At 34.7% G+C, this 27,665-nt stretch overlaps 1 long non-coding RNA gene and 1 pseudogene across 1 annotated transcript; both read right to left on the minus strand.

The window, feature by feature from the left end:
- Nucleotides 1-5,252: 5,252 nt before the first annotated feature.
- LOC123608925 lies at nucleotides 5,253-6,576 on the minus strand. The gene is made up of 2 exons (XR_006717518.1): nucleotides 6,345-6,576; nucleotides 5,253-5,648 (listed from the first exon to the last, which is right to left on the minus strand). It is a non-coding gene; the product is annotated as an uncharacterized LOC123608925 (long non-coding RNA).
- Nucleotides 6,577-23,466: 16,890 nt separating this feature from the next.
- On the minus strand, nucleotides 23,467-24,902 carry LOC123580908 (annotated as a pseudogene).
- Between the last annotated feature and the right edge of the window lie 2,763 nt (nucleotides 24,903-27,665).

The following is a 27,665-nucleotide window of genomic DNA, read 5'->3' on the forward strand; positions in this document are numbered from 1 at the left end:
GACGCTCAACCGACTGCGCTACCCAGGCGCCCCAAGAATATAGATTCTATATGAGTTTTCAAGGGCTGCTGTAACAAAGTACAAAAAATTGGGTGGCTTAACAGAGAAATTCATTGCGTCACAATTCTGAAAGTAGAAGTCCAAATCAAGGTATTGGAAGGGCCACGTTCCTTGAACAGCTATAGAGGAATCTTTCCTTGGCTCTTCTAGCTTCTGGTGGCAATTTTTGGCATTCCTCCATTTGCATCTGCATTAGGCCAGCCTTTATTATTATATGATGTTCTCCCTATGTGACTCTATCCTTACATGGCCATTATCTTATAAGGACATTAGTCACATCCAATTAGCGGCTCATCCTACTCCATTATGATTCTATCTTAACTAAGTACATCTGCAATTAACTTACTACAAAATAAGGTCATATTCTAAGTCACTTCAGGTTAGGCCTTCAACATATCTTTTTTTTTTTTTTTTTTTTTTTTTTTTTTTTTTGCGGTATGGAGGGGGAATCACACAATTCAAGAGAACACCTTCTCACCTCCCAAAATTCATGTCTTTTCCACATGCAAAATATATTCACCCAATCCCAACATCCCCCAAAGTCTTAACCCAAACCAACACCAGCTCTAAAATTTTATCCAAATCTCATCTAAATCAGGTATGGATGAGATGCACTGCATGCTCCATCCTGGGACAAAATCCCATCCCATTCATGGACATGTGAAACCAGGAAACAAATTATCTCCATACGGTAGACATTTCCTTTTCCAAAGGAGAAATTGGAAGGAAGAAAAAGAGATCACTGGTACAAAAGCAAGTTGACAACAGAGCAGGGTAAATTCTATTAGGTTTTAAGGCTGAAGAGTAATTATCTGGGACTGGATTCTCTCTTCTTTGAGGCTGCAGGGGTGGCCCTGCCCCTTGACCTGGGCAGCAGCTTATCTTCTGGAACCTAGCAGGACCTGTGAACCCAGATCTCTTCTGTCTTGGGTTTTATTCTTCCTGCATTTCATCCCATCTCTGTTTCTTGCAGTCCAGGCTGGCAATTCTCAAAATTTTGTCAGTCTCTTGTGAAATTTATAAGAACCTAAGCCATCTGACTAGAGGGACTTCCACAAGTCTCTCCTAGATAACCACATCTCTACTCCTGGCTTCTCCTGAGATGGTTGATTGGCTTCACAATCACATGTTTAATCTCTTTAGGACACTGCTGCCCAGCCAAATTCTGCACTGTTTCCAGAGCACACTATCTGGATAGGCTGAGAATTTCCCAAATTATCAGGGTCTGGTTTATTTTTGCTCAGCAGTTCCTTCAATTTCTCCTTTCCTTCTTGCATTTTACCATTTTGAGGCAAGAGCAATCCAGGCTGTGTCTTCAAGTTTTTCCTTGGGAATTCTCTCAGCTAAATATCCAAGTTTACCGCTTACAGGTTTTCTGTCACTTTATAAAACAAGAATCACTTTTCCTCCAGTTTCCAAGAATACCTTCTTCATTTCTATCTGATCCTTCAGCAGAATCACCTTTAACATCTATATTCTACCAACAGTCTCTTCAAGGCAATCTAGTTTTTTTTTTTTTTTTTCTATCATGTACCTAAAAATTATTCTTGCTTGTACTTATGGCCTATTTCCAACCCATTTCTACATTTTTATGTATTTCTTACAACAGCAATCCACTTGTTGGTACCAAAATCTCTATTAGTTTGTTGTTGTTGTTGTTGTTGTTGTTGTTGTTTTGATTATTTGTTTGTTTTTAGGTATGCTGTAATAAAGTACCACAAACTGGATGGCTTAAACAATAGAAACTTATTGTCACACAGTCTGGAGGCCCGAAGTCCAAAATCAAGATATTTGATTAGGGATTCACTCTACTCTACTCCAAGATGACCTGTACCTTAACTAATTATATCTTCCATGAACCTATTTCCAAATAGAGGTATTCTAAGGTATGACGTACTGCTAGGACATTCTTTTGGGTGGGGGGAACAATTCAACTGGTAACCGTTTTTATATCCATACCTTTAACAAAGGTGAAAAATTTTAAAAAGAATAGACTGAGAGGGCTGTTCAATTTTTCTAGAGCCCTAACTACTTCTCACATACACATTTCTTGCTGGTACCCTTCAGAATTTGGTACAGTGGCTTATAATTACTATATGACAGAATATAGATTGAGATGGATATAATTCTCTAGGCTTATATATAAACATATTCATTTATATTCCAATAGTAATTTATACAACTAAATAATAAGGCAAATGTTATACTCAATATGCAATACAAGGTTTGCAAAGATGCTCCAAAGAATGTAATCCCTAGCTCAAAATCAGTTATGAGTTTGGGAACAATTTAGGATCTTCAGATAGAACAAGACTTTCCTCAACTAATAAAAACCGAGTGTAAGAATATGTGCTAATAAAGAAAATAAATCAATATACACCCATACATTAAAATGCCTTTTAAGATTCTGAGTGCTAGTTATTAAAAACTAAAGTTTCTTTTCACAATTAATATAAAATGTCTAAATTACCAAAGCACAAATATTCAGATGACTATTTAAGAGACATGGAGATATTTTGTACATGAAACAAAGCATGATATGAATGGTACTTGCTTTTAAATTTAATATATATTAAAATTTGAGGATAATTATTTGCCACCATGGTATCAGGGACAGTGAAAACAATAAATTCTGTTCTATCAACACTTTAACGTGTGGAAATGTAATCTTCTTTAAATATAATGAGTTTTCTAAGAATCATTTAATTTTCTCCCCAGTCTTCTTTCTCTTACTGTGATTATTATTACCATATTATAAACGTTGAGTTAGTTTTCCTCCTGATCAAACCGAAAGATGGTCAATAAATGTCCAGAATGATGTTACCTTTGGGACCCTTGTTTTTATACCTAGAACTGTCCCAGAATGTAAATAAAATGGGCTATAGAGAAATATTTAAGTTGGGAAGTGAGTGAAATTTAAAGACGGATATTGTTTCTGAATATGATGCCCTTCTTTCCAAGTTTTTCCTAAATAGCACACTGCTTTCACTGCTTTGACCACCACAAACTGCTTTTTTTTTTTTTTTTATTTACCAGAATGAACTTCTAGAAAGTCCTCATTTATTTGTACTGGAATAGGGTTCAGTTTTTCACAAGTCACAAAGGGATTAATATATGCAATATTATAGGATTCAATGTCAGCATTAAACCACCATATAGACCCAAGTAATAAATAATTTCACATACCTTGTGGGTTTTTTTTTTTTTCACCGTATTCCCAGGCAGTCCCTATTACAGACTCTTTCTTTAAAATGTTTATTTATTTAATTTGAAAGAGAGGAAGGGAGAGCACACATGTGTGCACATGTGGGGGAAGTGGCAGAGAGAGGGTAGGAGAGAAAGAATCCCAATCAGACTCAGTGCTGTCAGTACAGAGCCCAATGTGGCTGGATCCCGCCAACCATTGAGATCATGACCTGACTTGGAATCAAATCCGACACTTAACCAACTGAGCCACGCCACTGCCCCTACAGACTCTTACTCTTTCATCCTAGATTTGGAGTCCAGCCTTCACAGCTTCATCTTACACACCAGCCTCAGGTTGCACTGCACTACATGGTTCTCAAGTACTTAACAGCCTCCTGCAATCTTGCCACGATCCACTTATTTCTTAAGATCCTGAGGATCTTATATCTCAGACCCACTTTCATTGATCCTAAAACCATGTCTGCTCTCTGAACAACTTTATCAGATTAAAGCTAACATCATGTCTTACTGAAATGTCAGAAGCCTTCCTCATTTCTTTTTGTATAAACTGCCTGTTTTTTTAACAAAACATATTTATGAAGTGTTACCTGACATCCTAAGACAGACTGCTTTAGAGGAAAAATTGAAGGCATAACCAGGTTTTGAAGCAGAATATTTGATGTGTCCTCTATACGAAAAATAATACATAATTACAGCTGTTAAATTAAATCTAAAACTGGCTATATAAATCACAACAAAGAGCAAACTGTAAAAAATCACAAATACAGCTACATCTCAAAATCCAGAAAAATATATTTTTACCCAATAGCTGTCTTGCCATCTTTATAATACTTCTTTCTTACGTATTATTATTTCCGATTGTTTTCTCAAATGAAAATAATCTTGTAAGCTCATTGTCAACACAGGAATAAAAATATAATCCAGTCTTTCTTCTAGCATGGTTGATGAAAATTTTTATTAATTATTTAGAAAAGTTTATTTTGGCTTCAAACCTGCTATTGGAAATGTTATATAAATTCTAGGATTGTTTCCAAATTTGCCTAATGCTCTCTTTTTTTCTTTAAGTTTACTTATTTATTTTGAGAGAGAGAGAGAGAGAGAGAGAGCAAGTCGGGGAGGGGCAGAGAGAAGGAAAGACAGAATCCCAGGCAGGCTCCACACCATCAGCACAGAGTCCATTCCAGGGCTTGAACTCATGAATTCTGAGATCATGACCTGAACCGAGGTCAAGAGTTGGGCGCTTATCTGACTATGCCATTTGGGCACCCCAATTGCTTAAATCTCTTTTGAGCTTCTTTCATGTATAAACGTTAGAAGTTCAGAATTTTTTTGTACATTTTTACATAATGCCTAGGGTTAGAATCAGTTTGTTGATTAAAGCCTTGTTTTAATTTTTTGGGGTTTGTTTTACCATTATAATTTTTAACATTTTGTGTTATTAAATAGAAATTAATAAGAATCTGTAAAGATGTAACTGGGCAAGTCATTTTAGGCTGAAGCAAGAACATAAGTAAAGGCACAGTCAAGCAGAGACAAAGAGTGAGGTAGACTACAGTGTATGGGTGGGACATTAAGTGAGCAAAAGGAGTAGAAAACAGATAAGGAGAGCCAGATAAGGAGAGGGGCTCACAGTGCTAAATTCTGGAAGTGACTAGGATCAACCAGAATGCTCTAAAATAAAACCTGATACCAGATGATATCATGTATTTCTAAGATCATTAGCATTTATATCAGATAAATTAGGATTTAATTTTAGTGCTATTCATGTTAGCTTGTGAAAACTCATTAGCAATAACTAAAATAACCACAGAAGTGCCTTCAATCTCTCTCTCTCTTTCCCTTTCTCTGTCTCTCTTTCTCTCACATACGCATACACACACACCCCAAACCTAATTTGTATCCCCTATTTAACTTTAAATGGATTTCCAAAGTGACTGTAGTTACTGAAAAGTCATCTGTCAAAACAGAAATTGCACCAAGCAAAGTTAAACAGGAATGGAAGACTTTATTCATGGCTATAGCAATAAATTAGAGAGATCAAAACACAATCTGAACTCAAAGCCATTGAAACAAAAGGTGGAGGAGCTTTTAATAGCTGGGATGCGAAGGACCATATGTCATCTGTGCTTGGTAACTGGACTTACTCAAAGATAAAGTAAATTTTCTCATATCTTCATGACAGGAGGTAGTTTTACAACTTATAGTAAGATGCTCATCAAAATTAGGCTCCCACCTACAAAATTAGGCTCCAGTCCTACATAGATTAGGAGATAGGTGCACTGTCTTGATGATCTCATTCTATAGAGAGATGAATCCCATGTCCTTGAGAAAAACATTCTTGGGTTGCAAAACTGGCAAGAGCCTTCTAAAGAGATTTATTTCTAAAAAAAAGGCAGAGAAAAAGTTTACAATTACAAATGGTATAAAGCAAAGATTTAGCAACAGGGATTTCGGTGCCTAAAGTCAGAAAGAAAACTTTCTAATGTTTAGTAAATCTTAAGGGAACTTAAAGACCATCTTGGTGACACCCAACATAAGGAGAATAGGGAGAGATGAGCCTGAGCAGAATGACAGTGGAATGAACCATAGTTAAAATATTTTTACAGAAGCACTGCCATGAGAACACATTGCTAGGCCCATCTCAGTGCATTTGAAGGAAACTAAATGAAGGACGCCAAAGTTCAAGTTTCTTTCACATCCCAGTATATCTACCACTGAGAGAGGACATGAGGCACCATCATGCTTTACGATACTCCAACAGCGATTTCTGAAAATCTGGCTCCCCCAGTGGTTCTTAACTCTTCTCTTCCATATTTGCAGCCACCATGCTGGTCCAGAACTTCATGATATTTCATACACTACAGGGTCAAAACCAGCAGTGCTTCTGCTACCCTCATATGATCCCCTCACCACAACCACAGTTGTCTTTCAAACATTTAAACAAATTCTATCACTTCCCTGTTTAGAAGTACAAAGTTATTCCCATTTCACTTCTAAGTAAATCCAAACTCTAGCCCGTAGTTGTAATTACCTAAATGACCTGTCTCCTTCATTTAGTATATTCTAGGAATTCTGACCTGCTTTCACACCTTGAGCATGTTAAATATTGTCTTGTCTGGGCATTTCCACAGGCTGATTCCCCTGTAAAAACAGGATTGTCTTCATTATCTAATCATTATCAACATGGTGTAGAGAAAAATTTAAACTTACTTTGGTTATTAGTGAGGTTAAATAACTTGCATTTTTGACCTATAGTTTTTGTTTATGGGGAACAATAATTTCAAAAGGCTTTTGTGTAAGTTTATATAATGCTTTTTACACATATGACAAATATATTTCCCAGTTTTTATTTTGTTTTTATTCATTACTTAAAATATATTCCCCATATTTTAAAAGCTTTATATTGTTAACTCCATCAGATTTTCTTGTATAGTTTCTAGTACATTCTTTCTTAACCATCATTGCATTAATTATGCATTGCATAAATGCATCAGAAGCAGTGAGAGTTTATGTTCTTTTGTAGTTGTCCTATTTTTCTTAGAAAAATAACAAGCAAAGTCATTAGCTGAAAGTAAGGATGGAAAGAAATTGTTGGTATTCTGAGGGAAAAGAATAAGGTAAGAAACACCAGGCAGTGGAAACAACAGTTTTGCTGGGCTATACAAATGGACAATTTGACACTTAAGCATTTATTTGACAAATATTTATTGTACTCCTTCTATATTCTAAGTGCTCCTCCAGGCTTTTGTGATACAACAGTAAATAAAAGAGATTTCTGGTCTTATGGAACTTAGGTTAGTGGTCATGAATTTTAAATGAGACAACTGCGATTTTCTCCAGCCATGTTCAGTTGGGCAGGTTTCATTCACAAAGTAGAGAGAACAGGAAATTAACTAGAGTTGGGGTTTTGCAGGTACTGACATGAAATGAAAGAAATGAAAGAAAATTGAAGTTAGACAGGAAAAAAATTATTTTAATCATGAACCATGGAGTTTTAGCTGGTAAGCAATGAAGCGAAGACATCAGATTTGTGAAGGACAATAAACATTGGCCGTATTAATGAAAGGTCGATCTTGATGGAAGTCAAAAGATTGTTTAAATCAGAGCATTAGAGGAACTAGGCTGGAATAAAGAGGTTATTTGAAGAACAGGATTCTTTAATGTGAACTTACTGTAGTAGTAATAATTGGCCGTGATAATGTGAATTACAGTGATTCTTTTGTAAACTGAAACAAAATTAAAGCAGATCACAAAACTCTAGGGTGAGTCCTGAGCTTTTGTATTTTTAGGTGTTCCCAGATTATTCAAGTTTACAACCAGAGTAGAAAAACCTACCCTATGGGAATGAATGGTTGAAGTAGCATGGAAGTTGAAAACATTTGAGGAACTGGGAGAGCAGAGAAAGAATCAGCTACATCTGTAGCAGGACTTTAAAAGCACTAAGATTCACAACAGGGCTACTGTTGAAGATAATGATGGTGATCTAGCTGGAGAGAAGGGTAAGTAATCCCCAAGTGGATACTAAGTTTATAGTTGATGGCATGCGATTCAAAGCTGAAGTGGTTGAGTTCTGTTTTTGAGAGAGGAGGGATGGAGAATGGCTTTGAGGCATCAATGAGGAATTAAAAGGTCTCTCACTCAGAGGTTTGAGGGATATGGGGAAACAAAAAGCAGTCACAAAACCATTTGACATGAGGAGGCTGCATAATGTCAAGGCACCTGGATGGCTCAGTCAGTTGAGTGTCCGACTTTGGCTCAGGTCATGATCTCACAGTTCGTGAGTTCAAGCCCCCGCACCTTGCTTAGATGCTATCAGCTCAGAGCCTGCTTCAGATCCACTGTGCTCCTCTCTCTCTGCCCTTACCCTGCTCACCTGCACTCTCTCTCAAAAATGAATGAACATTAAAAAAAAGACAATGTCTATTTTAAGGAAAGGTCCAGAAGTCTTAGGAGTTTTAGTTATCCTTAAAAGTTCACGACTTCCAGAAGGCACAGGGGTGTGTTCTAGAAGTTAGACATTGTGGGAGTTGGAGTCTGAAAACAAGTTCCTCAGAGCCACATGAAGATGGGAGATAGAATAGGAGTCTGAACTTCTTAGGGTAACAGACATGTACAGAGATAAAGGGCATAACTGTTCCTGGGGTCAGCTACTTAATAATATAAATAAATTGCTTTGTTTTGTTTTTAAATAATGCATCCTCTCCCAAAATATCTTATTGTTACATGAAAGCTTAAAAAGCAAATTATATTAAATTTAAAAATAGGTACTGTAAACAAATTACAAAAACATTTAGGTAGCCAGTGCCCTAAAATTATACTTTTAAACTTTTTCCCTGAACCAAAACTTCTTGGGCAAGGAATCCAATGGTCTCTGTACTTGGCTCCAGCCCTGACAGACACTTCAGGCTCCTCATTGTCAACAAGAATATTGTTATCCTTTTTTCTCTGTGAGGAATTCAGCCTCTGTTCTCAGTGTTAAACAGTAATCATAACATGTTAAGCTGTACAATACACTATCCAGCATAGCCATAAGGGACATTAGCTTTAGATCTAAAGCTTAAAGACCTGGGTTTAGATCCTACTTCTGTTACTCCCTAGCGTGTGACCATGGACAAAGACAAGTATCTCAGATCTTCAGTTTCTTTGTTTATAAAAGTGGGTTGTTATGGTATTTACCAAATGTGGGGGGTTACAAGAATGTGCGAAGTCATGTAAAAGCACAATATATGGTATGTATTATCTATTCACGAATCACTAAAACTGCTACTTTTCTCATCTATCTCTGCCCACAACACTCTTGTAATGTGGATGGTGTTGCCATCACTTCACAGATGAGGAGACTGAGGAACACAGCCAATGGCAGGACCATGCTGAATCACACATATCGACTTCCTCACGACGCAGCTTACTTCTTTTCGGTTGGCATGGTGGCAGATCACCCTCTCTCTCAAGATTGACTCACAAGTACAGAGAGGACAGGGCTCATTATCCTAGAACTTCTTCAAAAAGAACTCCTCTAAAGGGAAACTAGAGTTAGTCCAGGGAAAGAAGGCTTTGTCTCACACTGTGTCAGGACTTGCCAACAGTCTAATAACGCCACTGCTCCTGGTTGCTTAGAAAACCCAGGGGCACAGGATCACCTATTCAAATTCCTAGGATACTAGATAGACAGATAGATATAGGGATAGAATTAGGTACATATATATATATATATATATATATATATATATATATATATATAATTAAATACTATTATATAGTTTCTGGAAGGGGAATCGATCAGCTAAATTCTAAATTCTAATGACTATACGGATATGATTACTAATAAAAATAAATAATATAGACTCCATATTAAACTCAAAGGCTCAGAGATTAAGCAATGTGAAGAGTTACAAAGCAGGAGGCTGTTATGTTGCATTTATGGAGAGTTGTTTCAGCAGCAGCTGTTTTTTAGAAATCTATCTGAGAGGACAGACTAAGAACATGGAACAATTTTCTTTGATGATAAATCTAGTTATATCTCCATATCTTTAATAAAATTCTTTTTAAGTAAAATGGATTAAGATTGCCTGTGTTACATCCCTCTTCTAAGCAACATTCAAATTCATTCTTTTTCTTGGATATGAAAATGTAGACCCTGTGTACATTTAATTTTAAAACGAGTTCCACAAGAATAAAACTAAAAAAAAAAAAAAAAGGTCTTTGCTGATAAATTTGTCAGCTTCCCTAAAAGAGAAATATCCTTTCTTCATATACGATCTAGATGTTGTAATAAGAAAGTAAATATGATATGCTGACTGTGTGCTTGTTACTATGATGTCAGGCAATTCTGGGCTAAAATTCTGATATTGTCACTTATTTAAACTCTCTAAGATTCTGTTCCTGCATTTAAAAAATGATAATAATATAATTAACTCATAAGGCTGTTGCAGTGATTAAATGAGATAATAGAATCAGCATCTAGTGATCATTCTATATTATTTGCTAAGTGGTGGGAGTAATAACATGGCGGAAATATTTTTATTATAAAATAGTCATTACACTTTATGACTGTAGGTAGAGAAAGACTAAGATTTCCCCAAAACCTCAGCACAAAAGAATTCCATATCCACCTTCTCTGAAGTCTGAAACTTTTGTGGCTCACCCCCACTCATCTCTGGGGCTGGATTTGCAATGTAAGTCTCATTTTGTTAGTTGTAGTGCCGTCACTTTGGTCTTTATTTATTCTACATCCATCACTCTTAATAAAGAAGAAATTTAACAAAAACCAACCAAACAAACAAAAAAGACAGGTTAGAAAATGCTAGCTGCATTTGACTGTAAAGAAAGCAGACAAAGAAAGCCATATCCAGAGCATTTCTAGCTTAACAAAACAAAGTAAGATAGACATGGCCTACATCAAGGACACATTCAGTGTTTACAAATTAGTCAATGGGAGGGAGTGATTACACTGTCCAGGGCATGGGACTAGTCATTGTATGTTACTCATTTTAATCCCAGAGGAAGGTTCTGGTGTTTCTTTGTAACAAATAAAAGAGGGGCACCTGGCTGGCACAGTTAAGTGTCCGACTCTTGATTTCAACTCAGGTCACAATCTCACAGTTCATGGGATCGAGCCCTGATTGGGCTCTGCACTGACAGTGCAAGACCTGCTTGGGATTCTCTGCATCCCTCTATCTCTGCCCCACCCATCCCCCTCTCTGTCTCCCGCTCTCTCTCAAAATACATAAAGAAACTTTAAAAAAAAAATAATGGGGATAATAAGATTCAGACAGGTGAAGGCTATGGAGGACACAGGATACACAATGGCAGATAAATCATCCTAACCAGTCTTTCCTGACTACACAGATCAAATTCTTTCTTCTATTTCAGGCTGCAATTTCTCTGAACATGATAACTTATAGTTTTCTTTAGATGGATTAACTTGGAAATGGGTGATGGGCATTGAGAAGGGCACTTGTTGGGATGAGCACTGGGTACTATATGTAAGCAATGAATCACAGGAATCTACCCCCAAAACTGTATATATACATTGTATGTGAGCTAACTTGACAATAAATTACATATATATATATATATATATATATATATATATATATATATACACATATATATATATATGTGTGTGTGTGTGTGTGTATGTGAGCTAACTTGACAATAAATTTAATATATATATATGTGTGTATATATATGTGTATGTGTATATATATGTGTATATATATATGTATATATATATATATATATATATATATATATATATATATATAGGGCTCAGGACAGTTGGATAGGGACTCCTGGCGCTTGGGAGCCTTACACTGTTTAGACTTTGATTTAGCAACTGCATTTTTTCCCAGCTCACCATGGAATGGATCATGAAGACTGACAACTGCAAAAACAAAAAGCAAGCAAAAAAGGTGGTGGTGGGGAAGGCTGCTCATTTGATAAGTCATATGCTACAACAGGGTCATTTTAAGATTTAAAGCTTGAATGTAAAATAAATATATTTCTCACTGGCTTTATGCAGAGTTATAGGGAACAGTATTCAGTGTGAGTAGGGTGATAGGAGCAAAAACCAATTTCAGAGGATGGGGTGGGGAAAGAAAACAAAAATATCTTACAGGAAGTCCAGATTCCAAAGGGGAAAGTGATCTGTGCATGTTTTCTTTTTTTTTTTTTTTTTTTTTTTGATATTTTTGCATATATTTACCATTTTATTGTGTGTATATATAGATGACCATATAGTAAATTGATATTTGTAATAGTGGATTTGTTAATACATTTTACATAACATTACTGTTTAAATTGTAAACAGATTTTTCTTAGGATTAGTTTCAAAAATAATCTGAATTGTCATCCTAACATCCATATATAGGGAAGCAATTAGTTCTATTATTCAATTTGTTTTCCTCAGCATTGAAATGACTTACTCTAGAACCCTTGTGACCTGCTGCAAAAATTTTTCCTCTAAAGAAAAGGTTTATGGTGGCAAATGACGTTTTATTTTGTAAAAAAAAAAAAAAGAAACAGAAAAAAATGTACTATGTACTTTTGTGTATACACTGAAAAGCTCTGGTCATCTCTAAGAATTAACTTGCAACTGTTTTCTATAGTGCTGTCATCTTGGGCAATGGGCAATTACGTGACTTTGGTTTTATTTCCTTTGCAGTCTTGTTTTGTTTTGTTTTGTTTTTTTTTCCTAATGATGCTATAAGTGGGATATCTATCTATATATCTATATCTATATCTATATCTATATCTATATCTATATCTATATCTATATCATCTATATAGAAAGTTGGAAAGCTTTCAGAGCAAAGGAGAATATGCAGCATATTTCCCATTGCGATGCATAAAGGGTACATTATACCTTATGAAAAATGGGAAACTACATTTAAGTCATAATTACTAGTATCTCTTATGATGGGAAATACCAACCTTATTATTTCCCTTAAGTATAAATCTGTGTATTTACTTTAAATTAAGTAAATGTGCCATTTTTGTAAGTCAAAAGTTATCAAATACTGGCAATTGTATACAGTTCAATCAAAAATAGATTTTACCCTTGTCAATTCAACAGACATTTAATTTAGTTACTGTATTTATTTGGGAGGGTGACAGATATTTTAGAATATTTTCAAAATAAGTTATATATTCATTACTTGTCAATACTTGTCATGTGATATGATTGAAAATGTGATTATATTCCTTTAGTAAATAGAAAATGGGATGTAATATTTCATAGTTAAAATTTAATTAAAACTTTACCTTTTTATACTAAAGGATTTTGTCTTTATATATGTGTGTGTGTGTGTGTGTACCCCTGCATATGTCAGCTGAGGATTTAAGGGAAATTAGCAGAAGTGAAATAATATTTTTATTATTAATTTTTTAACATTTATTTATTTTTGAGAGACAGAGAGAGGTAGAGCATAAGCAGGGGAGAGGCAGAATCCAAAGCAGGCTCCAGGCTCTGAGCTGTCAGCACAGAGCCGGATACAGGGCTTGAACCCATGAATGGTGAGATCATGATCTGAGCCAAAGTTGGACACTTAACCGACTGAGCCACCCAGAGACCCCACAGAAGTGAAATAATATTTAGAAAAGAGAATCAGGAATGTTCAACAAAGACTTATTAGTACTTACAGAAAATGATATGAGAAGTGTTTGGAAATGCTCGTTGATAAAAACTGTCATTTTAACTCCATTAAGATAGTCTCTTTTCCCCAAGCTGCTTTAATGTATTAAAATACATTCTATATTAGATGAAAAATGGAGAAAGTTATCAATAATATTCTAAAAAATAAAAACATATAACCTGATTATAGATGAGTTTTTTATTTTTTTTTATTTTTTTTAAATTTTTTTTTTCAACGTTTATTTATTTTTGGGACAGAGAGAGACACAGCATGAACGGGGGAGGGGCAGAGAGAGAGGGAGACACAGAATCGGAAACAGGCTCCAGGCTCTGAGCCATCAGCCCAGAGCCCGACGCTGGGCTCGAACTCACGGACCGCGAGATCGTGACCTGGCTGAAGTCGGACGCTTAACCGACTGTGCCACCCAGGCGCCCCTAGATGAGATTTTTTAAAATTTATGATGTGAATGAAAAATTGTTACATTTACAAGTTTATCAAGCAAAATGTCCTAAGCTCAAAATATTCCTTCATGTGATTCTGCTATAAAGAAAGGAGATGAAACACATAAGTGCTCTACAGTATAATTAAATTATTTTTGTTAGTAGTCATAGTATCAATATTACTGTTATATTCTAGGCATGTGGGGCACAAAGGGTAATGATACCAATGTTTATTTTTAATTAAAAGACAGTGTAGAGAATTCTGCCCCAATTTATTGTGTCTCTTACATTTGTGAAAATCTCAAGATGGGAACATGCTCTGTGGCACTTTATCCCTTGAATTGATCATGTCGTCTGGCAGCAGAAAATGTTTAATTATCCTCAAACTTGATCTCCCGTTTCTGCTAGATAGAACATTATGTTCGGAGCTGGGAAAGAAATTAGACATGTAAACAATCTATTTGCATTAGCTCTTCTTAATCTAAAGTGTAATTTAACTCTCTTACAGCTTCTCTCTTAAAATACTATTGACTTTCTTAAGGGTCTAGCCTTGATAGAGCCTGAGTTAGCTTCCTGTACGGTCTTGACTTAGCTATTGATTTTCAAATGTAGCAAGGCACAAATTAGGTGAATCCTTTCACAGCTTCAGGATATCCAAATGTTTTATTTCACAAACAGTAATATTTAGATATGTAATCTAAATATTTGAAGAGGTTAGATATTAAAAAATACCAAATTTTTAAAAATAGTATTTGTAAAATCTGGGGGCACAATTCAGCTTTAGGACCAATCAGAATCATTTTACTTCACTCATTACTTATACTAAGTGGACACAAGTAAGTCTTAAAAATTAAAATATATTTCTTAGATTCATATTCACAAAATGCTGAAACTAATTTGTTCACCTGGCAGCTTTCCATTCTGGATCTCTATACAAGCAGACTTTGAGGTTTCTTGGGGGCCTCCCCTCAGGTATCTAAGGAGCCTCACTGACAGTAAATTACAAAAGCACATTTCACAAGGGCCATTAATAAAAATGCACAGTGGCATGTCAAATTTGATCCAGCAACTTAATGATGCTATAAGTGGGATATAAAATAAGGGAGAACATTCATACACTTCAGGGCAGAGTAAGACAGGCCCTGGTATTTATATAAAGTGTCCATTATGAGAATTGCTTGAAGATTCTTTTAAAAATGGAAATTAATATGATGAAGTTAATATGAGATTGCCATTTATCTTTAACTGATAGTCACAATACCCAATCAATAGAGATGGTTTTAAATAGGGCTCATATAACTATAGACATAGGAACCAAATTTAAACCATAATTTGGTTAATAACAAAGGACTTCAGGATTAATTCAACTAGAGCATGTTACACTCCAGAAGTAGAATATCAATAATGCACAAATCTCTACTTCGCAGATGCAGAGAATATTTCTTAAATTTGATATGGATGAATAAAAGCATAATTAGCTAAATGAAGAATTCAATGCAATAAAAGGCAAACAAAAAAAACATTGTTCAAAGGAAGATAATCCATCCATCTTCCCAATGGTGTGTATTTCAAATCTTTAATATAGAACATGTCATTTGCATGTTGTGTATTCAAAAGTAATGTGTTATCTACTCTGCACTCTAAACACTGGGAATAAAGAGTTGTATATATGTATTCCAGGAGCTCATCGGCCCTAATGATGATTGACAGGCAAGCCAAATATTATGATATTTCATGGTAAGTAGCTTAGCTATATTATGCTATCAGACCACAAAGATTGATCACCAAGTTCAGCCCAGGAGTAGAATGATTTTAAAAGTTTATACTTAAATTGAAGCAGGTCAGAAAATGAGACTAAGTTCAAGAATGGAAAGGAAACATTCTTTTAAATATGCAGCATGCATATTACACTTCTTCAAATTTTATATCTCCTTCTAATAGGCAACTGAGACCAGGAATTTTGTCATTTTCATTTTTATATGTATGATTTTGTAATTTTTTACACAAGATGTTCAATCAAGAGTCTTAAAAGAGTAAAATGAAATAAATAAATCCATCTGATCAGTCACTGCCTGTATACATATGCAAAAACTGAAGATACATACTTAATACATGCTGAATGAAAATCAGCAAAGTCAGAAGAGATTAAGGACAAAAAAATAAAGCCAAGAAATAGTATGCTAAATAAAATGGACTTATGAGAAATGATGTTAACATATGTTAAAACACAGGAGTTTGGAAGTACACTGAAAACTATTCGAGTTGAAATAAGAGGGGAGAAATAAAATCACAATACAGGACTAAGCTGCGGGGACTATATGCTGTATTCCTGCTATTGATAAGAAACCTGTGAGAGCATCACATCAATGATGAGCAATTTGAACAGATATAGAAAGAGATGATGAGTCTCAGATGCAAGATAGACCATTTTAATTAACATATAAGAAAATTAACTGTTAAGCTAAAGTGTACAATGGGCTACCTGGCTGAAAAGCAGAAGCACAAGGAATTCATCTGCCTGCAGCATGGGATCAATGTTGTAACAGAAGAAAATGACAGAGAAAATATAGTAATTCCTCAGCTTTCTTTCATTTCAGACTATTCTGTCCAAAGAATACTCATAAAGCTGTAATGGAGATAACAAGCAGTATCTGGTGGGGTTTGAGTCCTGAAGAAAAACAGATGGCCTTCAGAAAGAGACACACGAATTTTTTAAATACTTTGATTTGGGCAAATTATATTCCTACAGCATTCATAAGATGCTTGAAGTGATGGCAGTAAACCAAGAGGACAAACAAGAATGAGAAAGCTAAAAAAGACATACTAGATGAAGACAATCCTGATTAAAATGAAGTATACTCTCCACAGTACAAATTTTGAGATTCCCAATATTCTCAAGGAGAATTCTATAACAGACCATTTAAACTATTCCTCTCCTTTGAGAGGGTTGCAAATATGAAGGAAAGCCAACTTGGTATTGTCTGGAGATGTGCATAGAAAACTAGTTTACTTTATTTTTTAATTCCTTCCACATTCACTTCCCTGCTTGGCAATGTTTTTTGAAACCTTTCTATGTGCTGGCCAGGAGTAAGGATTAAAATTTTTCAAAAAAAAAAAAAAAAGTGATTCATGGGAAATACCACATTTGGGTTCAAGCAATCAACTGTAAGCATAAACAGTTTTTCTATTCTTAGAGGTGGGAGGACATAATTAAAAAAATATATGGCATTCCTATTGTTCAAAAAGGGCCACTGTTTTATTGAAAAAATTAAAAACCCTCTTTATTTTAGAGGTACTTGAGGTGGCTGTTTGAACTTTAGCCTGAAGAACAGAAAGAAGTCTTCAGAGGGAGCATGGCAACTCTTCAAACAGGTGGTGGTGGACTGTCATGTGGAAAGAGAGTAAACACAAGATCTAGAAACAAATGGCAAAAAGTTTATTTGATTTATTTAGATTGAGAACAGTACATGATCCTCTACTGAGCAATCCATGCAGAAGCTAGAGACTACTTATCGATGACTTGTTGGTGAAAGTATAACGGTTAAGTTCAAATGACTCTTCATGTTATTTTTAAACTGAGAATTACAATATTCTTTTAAAGTTTTATAGTCCTTTAATAGTCTCATGCTTAAAAAGTTACTTGGAGCGAACACTGGCAATAAGTAGATTCATTTAAAAGTCTTTTTATAGAAAATTCAGACTTATATAATCTTGAAGAGATATAATCAAGAGACCATATAATTGTCCATGATTTTCAAAATGGTTTATTCTGAGAACAAAGACTGATTGTTCATATTTCCTGAAGGACAATGGGTTGAAACAATATGAAGAGTGTGCTGCTAGAACAGACTAATAGACTCCTGTTATTTTTAAGTGCTGGTTAGGCTTCAAAGAGAGGCTATGAAACTTTGATCACAGATCTTCTATGTTAGTATAGCATCTATTTTGGAGGTTTTAGAGATTCACCTGATCATCCATGTTTCAGATAGTGTATATGTTATCGTCATGGCTTTTTCTATTCCTCTGGTGGTTCAAAATTCCCTCTTGTGTGTTCTAATAGTTTCAGGCTCCTGCTGCTGTTGGAATAGCTTCTCCATTGGTAAGTAATATTTTGCACAAGTTAATTTTATGATGGTGATTAGTGCTTTATTGGTTCTTTTTTGTTAAATAAATAAAGTCCCTTTTATCCTTTTGACATTAGTTTTGTTTTATCTTACTTTTTTAACATTTATTCATTTTTGGAAGATAGAGACAGAGCGCAAACAGGGGAGGGCTAGAGAGAGACGGAGACACAGAATCTGAAGCAGGCTCCAGGCTCCAAGCTGTCAGCACAGAGCCTGACACGGGCTTGAACTCACAGACCGTGAGATCATGACCTGAGCCAAAGTCGGACGCTCAACCGACTGAGCCACCCAGGTGCCCCTTGACATCATTTTTAAATGCTCAATTATTTCAAGAAATTAAATATCTACATATTCTACATAGTAATATTTTCTAATACACATCCTATGCTACTTTCAAGTCCTATTATTAAATATTATGAATAGCATTCTCAGGAATATAAGAGAAAATCTTTTCTTATTATCAAATGTAAAAATATAACAAAACATTTCTCTCTGATTAACACTATCTTTACTAAATCAGGCTGAAATCATTTATAACTATGTTTTTTTGAAAATTATAAAATAGATTTTGCAATTTCTCATTATATTGAATGCATCATTTAATAATACATTTTTTTTTCTGGTTTAGTCTCATGAAATAGAAACATGTTTTATTTTCAGTTCAAGGGTGATATGGCAGCCTTATGATACAGACTTTTATCTTGCTACTCAAGTATCTTTAACTACAAGAACTGCAAACCAAAACCAGCTGTTTTGTCCTCCTTAAAATGATTTCTTCACCTCTAAAAATTCCTGCTTACATCTCATTGACAATAATGCATCATAGGCCATGCCTAGGTGTAAGAAAAGTTGAGAGGTCAGGAGGCTTATCCATACATATTGCTGCCCCCACCATAAATGGATGGGTCAGTGTTAATAAGAAAGAAGAAAATGAATATCATAAATGCAAATAATGTCTGGCATAGGATTGAAGGGTTTCAAAATTTCAACAAAAATAAGAATATGTGAGTTAGTATCTTGAAAGATAATCTAGAGGAAAGTGTACCCTTAGCAGAAAGGTATCTCTTATCTACTGCTTGTAGCCACTGGAGTCAATGGATCATTAACTCATACTAAGCTTTTTTAAGGCACAGTAGTTCAAATACTAATGGAACTATTATTATGGATAAAAAATTCTTCAGGAAAATTCCTTGAAGAATGTTCATTGTTTCAGGTACTGTTTGGCTTATAAAGGAAATAAATACATGAAAATAGAATAGTGACACAATACCCTTGTCCCTAACAAGTTCATCTGAAACAAGTAACAAAAGAACACACAAATAATGACAGCATGCTGATTTAAGTACAGATGGAAATGTCTATAACATTCTACTAGAATAAAAAAAAATAACAATTGGTTGTCACTGGAAAAGGGAAAGATCGAATAAATTAAGGAAATGTGGGATCAAAGAACATAAACATTTTTTAAATGATCAAGGTTTTGAAAACCTGGTTGGTAGAAACCATTCATTTTTCTAACAGATGTATGTAGACATGGTTTTATAAAGTTTTTAAAAGAAACTTCAAGAGGGTAATTTCAAAAAAAAATTATATACTCAGTGCTCACTGATCCATTAAATTGCATAGTATCTCATGACTTAGTTTGTCATAATTATAATTTGAAGGAATTTCTGAAAAAAAGCATATAATATTACCATAGCTTTAAAAATTACAACCTCATGGAGAAGATTATAACAGAAGCCTAGCAGATGATTCAAGGGTTTCGAACTTGGTTAATAGAATAAATCAACTTTCATACTGAAAAACGTATAACACCAAATGATATCAAATGGGCATATGAACTCCCCAGCTTATTTTTCACCTTTTAATATGTACCATTGTACACCCTACATCCCAAATTGACATCCCTGAAATAAAATCCCATCATTAATCTGTATAACTATTAATACACAGAAAACAACAGGACAAAATTTTTCAGAGCATACTTCAGTGATTAGAGACTCTGTAACTTCTATTATTGAAAGACTTTTTTAGGTATTGCCATCTGCATAGTAAGTTAAAAAGAAATTAGTGAGCCACCATTATCATTCAAAAATATCCTTACATCTGAATATAGACTTTAAGGGAAAAAAAGAAAAGAGAATAAAAGAAAAGAGAAGAAAAGAATGGGGAACTACAGGTAAAATAAAAATGAATTAATTTTGAAAGGAATCAAAAATAATAAATTAATGTAACTGCTTAATATATTCACCAATGTATAACCTAGGTAACATAAATGTCAAATGAGGTCCAGATATGACATGATTTTTAATCAAATGTAATGCATTATGTTTTCAAATTATATTCGTGGATGCCAACTACACAAGGAAGTAATAGCTAGAGTGAACAAAAGTAAAGTTACGTTGAGTAAGCTTTATTTTCCCACATCACTTCAAAGACTTGAGAAAAATGAAGCTCACCACCAACATGGATGAACTGTATATACAACAAAAACATCTGATGAACATAAGGAAAGGAACTACGATTTCTGAGAAAGGTAAATGTGTTTTCACCTTAATACTAATAAATTACTAATAAATTTATTAAGAGCTTTAATGTGACAATTTTTTTTTAACGTTTATTTATTTTTGGGACAGAGAGAGACAGAGCATGAACGGGGGAGGGGCAGAGAGAGAGGGAGACACAGAATCGGAAACAGGCTCCAGGCTCTGAGCCATCAGCCCAGAGCCCGACGCGGGGCTCGAACTCACGGACTGCGAGATCGTGACCTGGCTGAAGTCGGACGCTTAACCGACTGCGCCACCCAGGCACCCCTAATGTGACAATTTTTACAACTATCATGCATATGAAAATAAAAATGGTGCAAATATTTTTCACTGAGGAGAAATCCTATTTTTGTCCACATTCTATATTCCCATTTCCTTAGATATTTTTGAGAGTAAAACAAGATTTAGTAGGAGCTACTCATTTTTGAGCCTGTTTGTATCACGAAATGGAAAAGAAACTCAACCAAAAATCCAAAGATAAGTTTTCCAAATTTTATTTACTTAGAATAAATATTATAGTGTAATATATATTATATCCTATCATAACTCAAACATTAAGGTTAATTTTGAAATTCAGTTTTTAGTTAGCTTATTACTTGAAAACTAGCAATTAATAGTTATCTTTGTGAAGGTTTCTTTTAATATTAATCCTCATACATTTTATTTTTATTTGAACACTTCAGTTACCTTGGGCATATTTAACAATTCTAATAGTGGCTCTGGAAAATCTAATAAGGCTCCTTCTCTATGCTACTAGTCTTGCTCATGTAACCTCATCTCCATCTTCTTGAGCTTGAAAAGCAGTATTTTCCATTTTATGTACAAGAGAAAATGATGGAGAGACACTTTAAAATAAAAAAGTACCTTCTCTTTCATTATTTTTGTACTGTTCCTAAGACAAATGGAACAGATTATCTTGCCTTTCATGAGGGTGTGGGTAGCTTCATAATTTACTTATAATTATGATTGAAAACAGTAAGTTTGCATAAATTTTTTATCAGCTGTCTTAATGTTCTTTGAATTTTAGTTGTGCCTATTATAATCATATTTTGAAAATAAGACTTTCGGTCATCCAAATGATAATTTTTAAAAATATGTCTTGGGGGACCTGGGTGGCTCAGTTGGTTGAGTGCCTGGCTCTTGATTTCGGCTCAGCTCATGATCCCACGGTTCTTGGGATCAAGACCCATCCTGAGCTCTGCAATGATGGGGGGTGGGGGGGTCTGCTTGGGATTCTCTCCCTCTCTCCCTGCCCTTATCCCACTTAAGCTCTATCTCTCTCTCAAAATAAATAAATAAACTTAAAAAAATAAAAAATGAAAATATGTCTTAAGAAGGCTGAATGTCATCACAACATTGTGTTGCATCACGTTGGCTAAGAAATAACTCTAGCTCTCCCAATTATAGATACATCCTATTAAACAAGTAACTTGAGTTTTCTAAGTCCCAGTTTTTTAATCTGTAAAGTGGGGATGAAACTTATCTTGCAAGGTTTTTTTGAAAGAGTCAGATAATAAATGTAAGTTATCCTAATGCATGACCTGTTAAATACTAAAATGTTACTCACCTTCTCTTCTGGTAGCCAAAATCTACATAGCTGTGTTGTTATGCATCATTTTGAATTAGTAATTAGAAATTAAATAAAAGTATATATATTCATTTCAACAAAGCAATATATCATCTTTTGCAAAAAAGGAAAAGCTACCATCTTGATGTGAATATTTTAAATTTTTTATGTTTTTATTTTATTTTTGATAGGCACAGAATGTGAGCAGGGGAAGGGCAGAGAGAGGGAGACAGAAAACCTGAATCAGGCTCCGGGTTCTGAGCTGTAGGCACAGAGCCTGATGTGGGGCTCAAACTCACAGATTGTGATATCATGACCTGAGCTGAAGTCAGACGCTAAACCAATTGAGCCACCCAGGCACCCCTTGATGTGAATACTCTAAAAGCCAGCATATCTAAGACTCAGATGATGCCTTGTTGACTGTGAAATTACACCTACTACCCTCCTAGGGTTCATCCTTAACTTTCTTAACTTTAAAGTTACCCCAATTAATACAGCTCTCTAAAAAATTTTTTGTTAAAAAAATAAATCCAATGGAAAATAAAGTAGTAGGAAACTTAGGAATAAAGTTGACAAGAGACAAAAGACTGAGAGGAAACAATGAAATCAATCATAATTAACATTTTGCTTGCTTTTCCCTGAGAAAAATTACCTAGATAATAGCTACTTGTTTTGGTGTGAGAAGAAATGTGTGGGGTTTTTTGTTGTTGTTTCTATACTTGGATTTTAATTCTCTTTTGATATAAAACTATGGAACACTCTGATAATTTATACCATATTAGTAAGTATAAGAGAAAACAGGTTAAACAGTATTTATAGACTGTACCAATAAACCCTACAACAAGCATTAAATGTGTTTAAAAAGTTGGTATTAATTCATAACCTGCAACTGTCAAGTGTGTATGACTTAAAGGTTAAAAGTCCACATTTTAAATAGTCTTCTCAATTATAAACCCAGATTTTCTGTAGGCTTCACAAACCAGATCAACAGCTAGAATATGTAAGAGTCAAGGAATAAATAATATACATATATATTTATACACATATATATTATATGTGTATGTATGACATATACATATAAAATACATACATATCAGGGCGCGTGGGTGTCTCAGTTGATTAGGTGTCTGACTTCAGTTCACGTCATGATCTCGTGGTCTGTGGGTTTGAACCTTGCATTGGACTCTGTGCTGACAGCTGGGAGCCTGGAGCCTGGAGATTCTGTGTCTCCCTCTCTCTCTGCCCCTCCCCCACTCACAATCTGTCTCTCTCTTTCAAGAATAAAAAAATATGAAAACACACACGCATATATCAGTTATATTACCTAATAAAGCCATATTCTGTTAAAACACCTATGGACTTACTTCAAAAATTTAATCAAATATATCACTGTGTTTTCCAATGTTGATAGAGTGATTCAGGTTTTTCACTTTCACAGATTCCAGACTGAGCTGCCAGATGCTGAAATTCTCCTTATGGGTTAAAAGTTTATTTCACATCTAAATTTTTCCTGTTTAATGGTAAATATTTGCTGAAAGTTAGTTGAGCACATAACAGCTTAGGAGTTGGAAGAGTTTGGTTTGCACAGGCTACAACATCTAATCTGTTATGTGTGGTCACTCATTAACTTATCTTTAATAACTACCAACTCCAGAATCTTTCTTTTTTACAACTTTTATCAATAAATTAACTAATCTATAGTTATCATGCTATAAATTTATTTGGTCAGCATTGAATTGCACCATTTTGTTATTTCTTTTCCAGAAAGCTTTGGTGGAGGAACTATTGAGATCTGGTATTCTAGCTTCACTGAATCTCCCTCAAAAACCTTTTTGCTTTGTTGTCTAAAGGTGAAAATTGGTGCTCTTCTCTGTTCTTTTGCAAGAGCGCTCACCAGCACAGTAAATGTGACTTCTCCTGTTTGGCTCAAGGCAGCACATGCAAAAACCCTGCATCTGAAGCTCTCATCACTTCAAAGATGAATGAATGATAACACTTCTCAGACATCATCATTTTGTGAAAATCATCTGATTAAACTTGTCTTCCATTTATACAGAATGACATATTAGGAGCTGGTGGTCCACTCTCTACAAAGTTCATGCTGCAGAATCTTCCAATTCAGTCAACATGTTCTCTCACACTTGAATAAAATATGGTGGGTAAGATTTCTTCTGGATTGAATCCTGATCATTCACGTATCCCTTCGAAAATGATCTACTTCTTACTTGTGACATTAGAACTTATAGTCGTGTGTGTTTGAAATTGTGCTATCATTTTGAGCTTGAAACACAGCAACTACATTCTGTGATTCTAGTAATCTGCAATCTATCTTCTCATATGTTAGCCATTGACTTCCATTATGAAGAACGCTGTCTTTACATTTCAGCTTTCTCTCCAAATCTTGACTCAAAGCTTTTCTTTTGATCCTGGTATTTCATTGTTGGGAGTTCTTGATATGGTCCTAGAATTTGCAGTTTGGGATGGCTTAGCATTTACAGGTTGGCCACTGTAGGGTTGTTGATAGTTGGAGTCCACAGTGGAAAGGATTTACTGCTGCTGTAATCAGACTGTGGTGGCAATATGGAGCCCAGGAAGCTGGCTGTGGACTGGTAATAGGTGGCTATAACCTTTTGGCTCTGGTTGGAACCAGAAAGTTGTTGAAGAGATGAAGAGAAAGCAGAGGTGGACATGGTGGTGTGAGAATTCACTGTTGAAGAGGCAGAACATCTTTGCTCTGTGCATGGGTTAAGCTAGGTAACAGAAGACTATTTGGTCTGGCTAGAAGATCTAGAAGCTTCAACAAAATGTGTTTTTATATGCATTACCTTTCCTGCAAATTCTAATATTAATTAAACAAAATGGAAGCAAAAATCATTTTAAAAACAACAAAGATGGTCTTTAAGATAAGACTTGAAGTCAAGTGTTTGACAGGGTTTATTATTAAAATATAATTTAAAATAATAACTTGAGTGTGGAGAAGTATGCATTAAATTCCATAAATTCTTTGTTTTACAGACTATAATTTGGGAGTGATAATAGTTTCCATTTTATTTGAGTTTGTAAATATTGTGATGGATGTTTTAATTTATAAATGCCCAAGGCCTCCTTGAAATATATTTATTTTAAAACTGTTCCAATTATTTATTTTGTCATATGCTCATAGGTGAAAACAGATCAGTAATATGAAGAAGAGATCAGTTGTCAGAAGAGGTTAATTTAAACCAAAGGTTTTCTGTTTATAACTGTTTTTTAAAAAAAAAGTTTTACTTGTTCTGTGTGTGTGTGTGTGTGTGTGTGTGTGTGTGTGTGTGTGTGTGTATGATGTAGTGAGGAAAAAATCATGAGTTTTGGAAACAGAAGCCTGATTAGACCAAATTGAAAAACCTAACTGGATGCCCTTAGGCATGTTAAGCTTTTCAGACTTTGGTTTCATTTTCAAAATGCTAGAATATATACCTACCAGTGTTATTATCCATTTGAATGGTTCTGGCCAACCATACCATGTTGTGATTCTCAGGGTCCTGTGGCACATAGATATTTACAGTGTTTTCCATAGACTGTTCACTGTCACCTGGCTTTGTCCTCAGTACGTCTTGCTAAAGAGTCTACCATTACAATTTGGCCTCAAGACTTTTTAAGAAGGAAATCAACTTTTATTAAATGTTCATTTACTACAAATTATTCTAAGTTCATGTATGCACATTATCTTTTTAATGTATGTGTATATTACCATGAAGTATTTATTTTTAATTTCCATTTTTAACAAACAAAGCAAGCCTAAGAATAACATACACACATTGGTACTTAGGAAAGTTAGGGGACTTCATCTGATATTTGCATCATCATCTTGAACTGAATACAAACTCTTTGCCAGTTTTATAATGCATATAGTTTTTCATTTATCCATAACCATAACTAGACATATGTGATTCTTACTCATATTTCACAAATGAGAAAATTGGGCACTAAAGAGCTTACATAACTTATTACCAAAAATAATATTTCAGTGGCAGAACAGAGGTTTAACCCCAGGATCATCTGACACAAGACTTTTAGCTCCTAACAGCTAGTTTATTAGCTCTGAAAGTGGAAAGGGTTACAGTTTAAGTGTGATTAGGGATATCCAAGTACAAGCCATCAAGATAAAAATGCAGCTCCTCTACAATCTTTATTTTTTAAATATTTTTTAGTGTATTTACTTATTTTGAGAGAGAGAGAGAGCAAGCATGAGCAGGGGAGGGGCAGAGAGAGAATCCCAAACAGGCTCCAATGCTGTCAGCACAAGCCCGATGTGGAGCTTGAACTCACAACCCACGAGGTCATGACCTGAGCCAAAACTAATAGTCGATGCTTAACTGAGCAACCCAGACAGCTCTCTTTTCCAATTTTAAAACAAATGAATATCTCTGATATATGCAGGAACTTAGAATTTTGATTCCTATTGCATTGAAGTATAATAAAGTCATGACTAATATAATATTTATATTCTGTTATTATATAGATTCAGACTTAGCCAAAGATATTTTTCTAGAAGAATCTAAACTTTAATTCTAATTTTCATTTATGTACTGAGGATTAAATTAAAAAAAAAAAAACAACTTAAACCAGCACATTGATGTTCATGAGTCTTACTTTTGTCATTCCGTATTTCTTTGCCCTTTATTAATTCCTTATTCAGAGTGTAAGTTTTATTATCATTCTTGTCAAAAATAATTTTTACTCAAGTTTTTAATTCCAGTTAGTTAGCATGCAGTGTTGTATTAGTTTTTCAGGTGTACAATATAGTAATTCTACAGTTCCATATATTACCCTGTGCTCATCATGACAAGTGCATTCCTTAATCCCCATCACCTATTTCTCCATCCCCCACAGCCCTCCCCTCTGTTAACCATCACATTGTTTTCTATAATTGAGTCAAAAATAATTTGGGGGCACCTGGGTGGCTCAGTCGGTTAAGTTTCCTACTTTGGCTCAGGTCATTATCTCATGGTCCGTGGATTCGAGCCCCACGACGAGCTCTATGCTAAGAGATCAGAGCCTTAAGCCTGCTTCAGATTCTGTATCTCCCTCTCATTCTCTCTCTCTCTGCCCTTCCTCCACTCATGCTCTGTCTCTCAAAAATAAACATTAAAAAAATTTTAAAAATAAAGTAAAATAATTTTAAAATTTCACCATGGGCTCTATTATGCACATACATATGTAGATGGTTGCTGTTAATCAGGAATATTTCAAAGTGTGAAAAAAGAAAATGCCTATCTAAGTCCATTTATATTGAAATTGTAATAATATGTTGCTATTACAGCTGACATTCAAAGGAGTAATTGAAGTGTCAATATATATTTTTTCATTTATCTATTTAAATATCCATCTAACTATAAACACGCATTTATAGGCACATGCATACACACATGCATATTTGTGTGTGCGGATATGTATTTGCATATGTATATGTGTGTATACACATACACACATAAATACAGCCGAGAGAGAGATGACAGATATTAATTTAGCTTTAACAATAATTAATACCTAGAGTAGTAGATTTTATAAATTCTACAAAGGGAATAATGTTATCCTTACCTACA

The sequence above is a fragment of the Leopardus geoffroyi genome, chromosome A1, assembly GCF_018350155.1.
Source record: "Leopardus geoffroyi isolate Oge1 chromosome A1, O.geoffroyi_Oge1_pat1.0, whole genome shotgun sequence".
NCBI classification, from domain to species: domain Eukaryota; kingdom Metazoa; phylum Chordata; class Mammalia; order Carnivora; family Felidae; genus Leopardus; species Leopardus geoffroyi.